Raw genomic sequence first — 10,029 nt, forward strand, 5'->3', positions numbered from 1 at the left:
TAATTCACTCTCTCAGCTAGATGGAAGCACTTGGAAAATAGGAAATAGTCGATTTGTCTCAGGGCATAAATCTTGAAAAAAGTGTTTAACCACTTGGTACAACAGACTTTGGTTGTGGAATGTTAAAGAATTAGGCTACTTGAACACTGATTTTAAAGCCTTACAACATTGTCCAACATAATGTAGCTAGGTGAAAATAATAAAGTTCTAGCAAGCATTTTAAATCCAAGGACAACATAAAACTAGAAAAGTAAATTTTCTAAACATTTCCTGAAGTTGGTTTGGTTTCTAGCTTGAATGGTTCAAGAGTTACTATTACTGTTGGTGGGTTAGTTCATTATGCTAATTTATGCAAATGTTAAACGTTATTTTTCATGTTTGCAGCTGAGATGGTAAAAGATCAGTAGCATTTAAAATGGTCTACCACTGTGTGCTTATGGTTGGCATTGAATTCATAACGTTTTTATGCCCATTTATGCTAATTCAAATAGATTCTATTTTAAAGGTTCCAGATCATTTGAAGTTAGGATAGCTTGAACGTTTTTTTTAAGTTGGTCTAGTGGCTTAACTGGCTGAGAAGCAGGACCATTTTCAATAGCTACAACAGTATTCCTATGGTTCTCATTCAAACCTGTTACTTATGCACATTTAAAATTGTTATAGTTCAAAAAGCATAAATAGTTTCAACAAGCTGTGTATGCAAGATATCGAAGTTGAGTCAGTCTGCAGATTTCAACATTGGTTTGGAGTTGATAGCTTAAACGGTTCAAGGAGAAGCATCTAAAACATTTAAAATTTTACCATTCAAGTCTATGGCCATTGAAATGCATTGAGTTTTATGCAAATATGGTTGTAGTACAAAAAGCATAACAAATATTTTCTCAAGCAGTCCGCAAGTTTTAAAGTTGTTTTCGTGTTGATAGCTAGAGTGAGGGGAATAATGAATATGTAAGAGTGCTAGAGTGGTCTTGCTTTCAGTAAGCACACATTTCTCTGCATTGGATGCACCACAATAGCAATGCAATGGGCTCTCACATTCAGCCTTACTAAGCAAGCCATTACTACCATTAGCATCTCAATGGAAATGACAGTGTTGCTAGTGTACTGATGCATATTCCTGGCCAATTTCTCTCCCAAGAAAAGACCAAGCATATAATTAGGCCTATACTGGAATGAAGGGATATCAGGGCAAATATCCTAATATTTGATTGTAACTATAACTTGTTACAATACTATTACCATGTTATTACTACTTTAATCCGTGTAGTGCTGTAATGTAAAGTGCAACCCTAATACTTAACAAACATGAAGCTGTGGGAAACCAAAGTGCAGAAAAATTGCTTTGTGTGGTTAACAATGCCACACTGCAAAAGAGATTCAGGGACATGCAGGGGACACAAGGCTCTTGGTCTAAAATACATCTACTGAATATCACTTCACTAGCCTCGACTTGTGCACCAGCCAGTGGGCAGGTTTAGCCTATAGAAATGCCTTGGCACCACATCTCTTTTAGAGCCTGCCCTGGCGAGTGGCTTTAAATCACAAACAATGACAGGAGCTGAGCCTTGTGCCCTCTGCACTCTCATTAGGTTGTCTTGGCAACTTGCCCAATCATAATGTCTACTATGCCCCTGTTTGGCGGCATTCGAATTTCCCTCATCGCTTACCAGTATTTGTACACTAAATCTGCAGAAAGTGTGATCGCATCACACATTCGAAACAAACTCTCCTGCTGCCTCCTCACATATTAAGTGCACTAAAGGCATACTCCAGTTCTTATCTTTTGAGGAAACATCTGCTGGGTCATTATATAGCCCCCCTAGCACTGGCAGCAGGCAGCGCAACAAAAAGCCAGGGTCTTTCGCCCCCAATACAGTGAGGGAAAAAAGTATTTGATCCCCTGCTGATTTTGTACGTTTGCCCACTGACAAAGACATTTTTTTTTTTTTTTTTTTTTTTTTTTTAGTCATTTAGCAGACGCTCTTATCCAGAGCGACTTACAGGAGCAATTAGGGTTAAGTGCCTTGCTCAAGATCACAACGACAGATTTTTCGCCTAGTCGGCTCGGGGATTAGAACCAGCGACCTTTCGGTTACTGGCACAACGCTCTTACCCACTAAGCTACCTGCCGCCCCCGAGACATGATCAGTCTATAATTTTAATGGTAGGTTTATTTGAACAGTGAGAGACAGAAAAACAACAAAAAAAAATTATAAATTGATTTGCATTTTAATGAGGGAAATAAGTATTTGACCCCTCTGCAAAACATCACTTAGTACTTGGTGGCAAAACCCTTGTTGGCAATCACAGAGGTCAGACGTTTCTTGTAGTTGGCCACCAGGTTTGCACACATCTCTCAGGAGGGATTTTGTCCCACTCCTCTTTGCAGATCTTCTCCAAGTCATTAAGGTTTCGAGCCTGATGTTTGGCAACTCGAACCTTCAGCTCCCTCCACAGATTTTCTATGGGATTAAGGTCTGGAGAATGGTTAGGCCACTCCAGGACCTTAATGTGCCTCTTCTTGAGCCACTCCTTTGTTGCCTTGGCCGTGTGTTTTGGGTCATTGTCATGCTGGAATACCCATCCACGACCCATTTTCAATGCCCTGGCTGAGGGAAGGACATTCTCACCCAAGATTTGACAGTACATGGCCCCGTCCATCGTCCCTTTGATGCGGTGAAGTTGTCCTGTCCCCTTAGCAGAAAAAACACCCCCAAAGCATAATGTTTCCACCTCCATGTTTACGGTGGGGATGGTGTTCTTGGGGTCATAGGCAGCATTCCTCCTCCTCCTCCAAACACGGCGAGTTGAGTTGAAGCCAAAGAGCTCGATTTTGGTCTCATCTGACCACAACACTTTCACCAAGTTCTCCTCTGAATCAATCAGATGTTCATTGGCAAACTTCAGACGGGCCTGTATATGTGCTTTCTTGAGCAGGGGGACCTTGCGGGCTCTGCAGGATTTCAGTCCTTCACGGCGTAGTGTGTTACCAATTGTTTTCTTGGTGACTATGGTCCCAGCTGCCTTGAGATCATTGACAAGATCCTCCCGTGTAGTTCTGGGCTGATTCCTCACCGTTCTCATGATCACTGCAACTCCACGAGGTGAGATCTTGCATGGAGCCCCAGGCCGAGGGAGATTGACAGTTATTTTGTGTTTCTTCCATTTGCGAATAATCGCACCAACTGTTGTCACCTTCTCACCAAGCTGCTTGGCGATGGTCTTGTAGCCCATTCCAGCCTTGTGTAGGTCTACAATCTTGTCCCTGACATCCTTGGAGAGCTCTTTGGTCATGGCCATGGTGGAGAGTTTGGAATCTGATTGATTGATTGCTTCTGTGGACAGGTGTTTTTTATACAGGTAACAAACTGAGATTAGGAGCACTCCCTTTAAGAGTGTTCTCATAATCTAAACTCGTTACCTGTATAAAAGACACCTCAGAGCCAGAAATCTTTCTGATTGAGAGGGGGTCAAATATTTATTTCCCTCATTAAAATGCAAATCAATTTATAACATTTTTTAAATGTGTTTTTCTGGATGTTTTTGTTGTTATTCTGTCTCTCACTGTTCAAATAAACCTACCATTAAAATTATAGACTGATCATTTCTTTGTCAGTGGGCAAACGTCCAAAATCAGCATGGGATCAAATACTTTTTTCCCCTCACTGTACCTCCCCACTCACAGCCTCTGATTGTCCAACACAAACAGCCTTGTTCAGCACTCGTCTCTTAGAGCTTGAGTTGAGTTACGCCTAATGCCCCCCAAAACATCTCAAAGTTGAGTTTTAATAGCTTGGTTGACAAAGATTAGTGAAATAATCATTACAGGTAACTTTTTCCACCAACACTGATATCCTAAACTTTAAGACATTAAAATACAAGCATTGTTGTCTAGCCTACTTTCCTAACAAATAATTGTATTTTTGATAGGGAGAGCAGGTATAGAAGAGACAACTGACCTTCAGAGAATGGACAATTTACTAACTGAAACTTCATACACATCAACACGTTAATAACCACACAGCTCAGTTTAGAATAGTCTGAATTCGGATTCCTCATCAAAAGATGAACTGTAGGCTAATTGTTTGTAGTGTCTGGAAGCTTGTGTAGTGATATGTTGTGTTTGATGACATGGGTTTGCTATAAATCAGTGGAGATGGTAGTCAAACTCCAGACTCAATGTCCTTGATATCATTCAATAATAATTAATCTCATTGGCCCACTTTTTCTGTTACTTATCTTGCTCTAGTCTAGCAATTCAAATGTGCCACCAGAGCAGGGCCAATACCAAGGAGTCAGAGAGAAGAAAACAGATGTCTGTTTCCGAGATGCCCAAGAAGAGAGGAAACCAGGTTAACTGTAGGCAACCTAAACCCTGCCTGAGCTCCTTTTCTCTGAGCATATGAAGGGCCTGGCCACCTCTGCAGAGAGTACAGCACTGGGGCCTGAGAGCACCCTGGCACAGGACACAGGAGAATGGAAGGTCAAATCATCCTTGGTGCCCCTGCTTCCGTTACAGGGAGAGGGCAAACTTCTTGAGCCTTGTTGGTGGACTTTGATCTGTGCATAAAAAGGGTGCAGAAACCTAAGCCTGAAGTTCTGTTTTGCTGAAATCTATCAATTATATGGGGCCAAAAACTATGCAGATTGTTCATGATCAAATGTTAACCCAACAGGGTTTTGTTTAATCATTACTGAATAAATTTATATTGAGCATGAGCAGTGTCAAACACCCACTGAAACCAATTCAGGGTCACAGATAGTTTACACATAGCTAAGTCACAGAATAGATTACATTGACCTGAGTTTAGGTACAAACTATAAAGTGATTTCAATCACTACCATGTTAGGATATTTGGCAAGAGATATCCACTTATGAAAGGTGTATCTAGCAGAGCCAATTACTAAATATAATTTCCTTGAAGTTAGCGAGCAAGCTGACAGACATAGGGTTTGTTGAGTTTGCCGTGTTCTTAATGGGACAGGCAAAGGTGCACATATTTATGATTGACCAGTCGAAAGGTTCCCTGGGAGATTCCCACTGACGCATTGCATTCCACTGATGTTTACGGTGTGGTTGATGAGGTGGCACATCTGGATACCGTGACAGTAGCTGCGAAAGGAGCTACTGTACAAAGCTAACTTCAAGAAAACTCGATTGGGTTAACAAATTTAGCTAAAATCTAGTTATTGAATCAAACAATCCAAATGTATTAAAACACTGGCTAGTCGATGTGGCTGATTTAGTTAGCCAGTAGTCATATGGTTCATACTATCTGAGGTTACCTAAGCCCCGCAAACATAGCCCACTGTCACTGACAAGGTCTTGTTGCGCGTATTAGGAAAGCTAGCTAACGTTGAGGGAATTCCACAGGTCCGAACGTCGACTCGTACCGCAATGTCGCCGCGCTGAATGACAACGTCTTGAAAACTAGCGATTATGATCTCGTGAAAATATCCAAGTCAAACCATGTTAAACATTTGAGATTAGTTATCGGTAGTTATCTAGCCTGAAGGCCCAGACAGGTAGTAGTGGCAGGCTAAACGCGGTAGCACTAGCAGCTAGCTAGCGTTACGTGAGCTAAACTGGCGCTTAGTACCCCAGTTTCTCCGTGGCTTGTGCGCTCCCTGCCTTGGCTGAGGGCCCGCGAGCTACCCATAAAGCAAACGTGAGATAGCCGGGTGTAAGCCTTTTCACCAATCCTTACCTGTAGCACTCTCGTATGATTTTTTTCTTTGTCGAAAAGCTAGAAACAATCCCAGACAGGCACAACTCTCTGTCGAGAGTGCTACCGAAGCCTTGTGTTCGGACGGACTCTCATTCACGAGGTGCTGATTAAGCGAAGCAATGACGTAAAAATGGTCTCGCCCCTATAGACTAGAGAGGAGAGGAGAGGAGAGGGGGGGGAAATAACTAAACTAGTCTAAAACCCAAATTAAAAAAATGATAAGCTACCACAATTATAATATTAACACAATGGTCATAAGATGCATTTGCTAAAAGAAAAAAAAGCTACTAAACTTTTTTTAATTATTTGTCTGTCAAAGTTTTATTCAGGATAAAGATAATTGTATTACTTTCAATTAAAACTATTTGCTCAGATTTTTTATCTTTCAGCATGCAATTTCGGTACAAGATTAAGAATAAAGATTGCGTCAATACAGACAAACGTTTGCCGCTTATGTACGGTTGTTCCTTTCCCTTTCCCTGTACCTGTTAACCAAACAGATTTTGAAACCTTGTGTGGGCTTTGTGGAACTTCCTTATTTTCACCATTCAAATTCTGGTAAATTCGAATACGGTACTGACATGATTTCACTGGTGAGAGTAGGAGTTGGGTGGCAAATTGGAAACCATCCAAACACCCTATACAGATGAATCATGTATTTAATTATAGGGAGGTTAAAGGAAGCTGTATTCGAAAAGCATAAGTATTAGAACAGGGCAGTTAGTTAGTCACGAAATAGGCCACAGACAATGCTTCAGACCAACAATCAATTTCCATCCAGCACCAGCTTGTCACCACTCGAAACATCAGCCCTTCAAATGGTTTCTAATCTTTAAAAAATATTTAGATTTAATAACAAAAACACGAGAAATTAACTTACCGCAGCCTATGTACTTTTAAATCAGACTTTCAATGGCAAAACAACTACGGTGACAAACAGTCCAATTTGGAATAACGAAAACAGACCATTGCATTGTAAAACGTTGGCCCATCTCCTGTGACACTTCTCTAGAGACATGATGGTCTATCACTTCTTAGTCTTGTAGGAAGATGCTATAGACAACCAAGTGTTAATAGTCAGTATCTGGAAAACGTGCGAAATGCTTGATAAAGTATGTGAGATCAACAGTAAGGTATATTTCTGGGTGATTTAAATATTGACTGACTTTCATCAGACTGCCCACTCAAGAAAAAGCTTCAAACTGTAACCAGCGTCATTTAGCAGACGCTCTTATCCAGAGCGACTTACAGTTAGTGAGTGGTTCAGGTTATCAGTCAACCAACCAGGGTAGTTACAAACAGCACAGGAATAAAATCATAATGTATTGATCACATCTTTACTAATGCTGCAGAAATTTGCTTTAAAGCAGTATCCAAATCCATTGGATGTAGTGTTCACAATATAGTAGCCATATCTAAGAGAACCAAAGTTCTAAAGACTGGGCCTAATATAGTGTATAAAACACGTTTTGTAGATATTCCTATGTTATTAAATGTAAATAATATTTGTTGGTCTGTGGGGTGTAATGAGGAATAGCCAGACGCTGCACTTGACACATTTTTGAAATTGCTTATTCCAGTTACTAATAAGCATGCAAACATTAAGAAAATGACTGTAAAACCTTTAAAATTCCTGTGGATTGATGAGGAATTGAAAAATGCTATGGTTGAGAGGGATAAGACAAAAGGAATGGCAAATACAGTGCATTCGGAAAGTATTCAGACCTCTTGACTTTTTCCACATTTTGTTATGTTACAGCCTTATTCTAAAATTGAATAAATTGTCCCCCCATCATCAATCAATCAATCTACACACAATACCCCATAATGACAAAGCAAAAACAGGTTTAGAAATTTTGGCAAATTTATACAAAATACAAAACTGAAATCACATTTACGTAAGTATTCAGACTCTTTACTCAATACTTTGTTGAAGCACCGTTGGCAGCGATTACAGCCTTGTTTCTTCTTGGGTATGATGCTACAAGCTTGGCACACCTGCATTTGGGGAGTTTCTCCCGTTCATCTCTGCAGATCCTCTCATGCTCTGTCAGGTTTTTTCAGGTCTCTCCAGAGATGTTCGATCGGGTTCAAGTCCGGGCTCTGGCTGGGCCACTCAAGGACATTCAGAGACTTGTCCCGAAGCCACTCCTGCGTTGTCTTGGCTGTGTGCTTAGGGTCGTTGTCCTGTTGGAAGGTGAGTCTGAGGTCCTGAACGGTCTGGAGCAGGTTTTCATCAAGGATCTCTGTACTTTGCTCCGTTAATTTTTCCCCTCGATCCTGACTAGTCTCCCAGTCCCTGCCGCTGAAAAACATCCCCACAGCATGATGCTGCCACCACCATGCTTCACCGTAGGGATGGTGCCAGGTTTCCTCCAGACATGACGCTTGGCATTCTGTCCAAAGAGATCAATCTTGGTTTCATCAGACCAGAGAATCTTGTTTCTCATGGTCTGAGAGTCTTTAGGTGCCTTTTGGCAAACTCCAATCAGGCTGTCATGTGTCTTTTACTGAGGAGTGGCTTCCGTCTGGCCACTCTACCATAAAGGCCTGATTGTTGGTGTGCTGCAGAGATGGTTGTCCTTCTGGAAGGTTCTTCCATCTCCAGAGAGGAACTCTGGAGCTCTGTCAGAGTGACCATCAGGTTCTTGGTCACCTCCCTGACCAAGGCCCTTCTCCTTGATTGCTCAGTTTGGCCAGGCGGCCAGCTTTAGGAAGAGTATTGGTGGTTCCAATCTTCTTCCATTTAAGAATGATGGAGGCCACTATGTTCTTGGGGACCTTCAATGCTGTAGACATTTTTTGGTACCCTTCCCTAGATCTGTGCCTCGACACAATCCTGTCTCGGCGCTCTACAGACAATTCCTTCGACCTCATAGCTTGGTTTCTGCTCTTACATGACATGCACTGTCAACTGTGGGACCTTATATAGACAGGTGTATGCCTTTCCAAATCATGTCCAATCAATTAAATTTACCACAGGCGGACTCCAATCAAGTTGTATAAACATCAAGGATGATCAATGGAAACAGGATGCACCTGAGCTCAATTTCGAGTCTCATAGCAAAGGGTCTGAATACTTATGTAAATAAGGCATCTGTTTTTTATTTTTAATACATTTGCAAAAATGTCTAAAAACCTGTTTTGCTGTGTCTCATTATGGGGTATTGTGTGTAGACTGATCAGGATTTTTATTTATTTTATCCACTTTAAATCTACTTTAAATCTGGACCCTTTCTTTCTATAATTAGCCGCCGAAATTGTCGCAACCCCTATTTCTAGCCTGTTCAACCTCTCTTTCGTAACGTCTGAGATCCCCAGAGATTGGAAAGCTGCCACGGTCATCCCCCTCTTCAAAGGGGGTGACACTCTAGATCCAAACTGTTACAGACCTATATCCATCCTGCCCTGCCTTTCGAAAGTATTTGAAAGCCAAGTTAACAAACAGATCACCGACCATTTCGAATCCCACCGTACCTTCTCCGCTATGCAATCCGGTTTCCGAGCTGGTCATGGGTGCACCTCAGCCACGCTCAAGGTCCTAAACGATATTATAACCGCGATCGATAAAAGACAGTACTGCGCAGCCGTCTTCATCGACCTGGCCAAGGCTTTCGACTCTGTCAACCACCGCATTCTTATTGGCAGACTAAATAGCCTTGGTTTCTCTAATGACTGCCTCACCTGGTTCACCAACTACTTCTCAGATAGAGTTCAATGTGTCAAATCGGAGGGCCTGTTGTCTGGACCTCTGGCCGTCTCTATGGGGGTGCCACAGGGTTCAGTTCTCGGGCCGACTCTATTCTCTGTGTATATCAATGATGTTGCTCTTGCTGCTGGTGAAGCTCGGATCCACCTCTATGCTATCTTGTATACATCTGGCCCTTCATTGGACACTGTGTTAACAAACCTCCAAACGAGCTTCAACGCCATACAACACTCCTTCCGTAGCCTCCAACTGCTCTTAAAACACTAGTAAAACTAAATGCATGCTCTTCAACCGAACGCTGCTTGCACCCGCCCACCCGACTAGAATCACTACTATCTGACCTAGAGTATGTGGACAACTACAAATACCTAGGTGTCTGGTTAGACTGTAAACTCTCCTTCCAGACTCACATTAAGCATCTCCAATCAATAGTTAGATCTAGAATCGGCTTCCTATTTCACAACAAAGCCTCCTTCACTCATGCTGCCAAACATGCCCTCGTAAAACGGACTATCCTACCGATCCTTGACTTCGGCAATGTCATTTACAAAATAGCCTCCAACACTCTACTCAGCAAATTGGATGTAGTCT

At 41.9% G+C, this 10,029-nt stretch overlaps 1 protein-coding gene across 13 annotated transcripts in view; it reads right to left on the reverse strand.

Moving 5' to 3' along the window:
• The window catches only part of clip1a (CAP-GLY domain containing linker protein 1a), a 51,573-nt gene extending 45,742 nt beyond the window's left edge, over positions 1-5,831 (reverse strand). For 11 of the 13 annotated variants that reach the window (XR_014614497.1, XR_014614498.1, XM_084180313.1 and 8 more), the window contains exon 1: positions 5,709-5,808. The gene's annotated coding sequence lies outside the window, so the exon portion shown is untranslated. Of the gene's footprint in view, positions 1-5,708 lie in introns of all 13 variants that reach the window. The other 2 variants (XM_084180312.1, XM_084180318.1) reach the window with 2 other exon arrangements.
• Positions 5,832-10,029: the final 4,198 nt, after the last annotated feature.

This window comes from Coregonus lavaretus, assembly GCF_964263955.1.
Source record: "Coregonus lavaretus genome assembly, chromosome: 17".
Classification (NCBI taxonomy): domain Eukaryota; kingdom Metazoa; phylum Chordata; class Actinopteri; order Salmoniformes; family Salmonidae; genus Coregonus; species Coregonus lavaretus.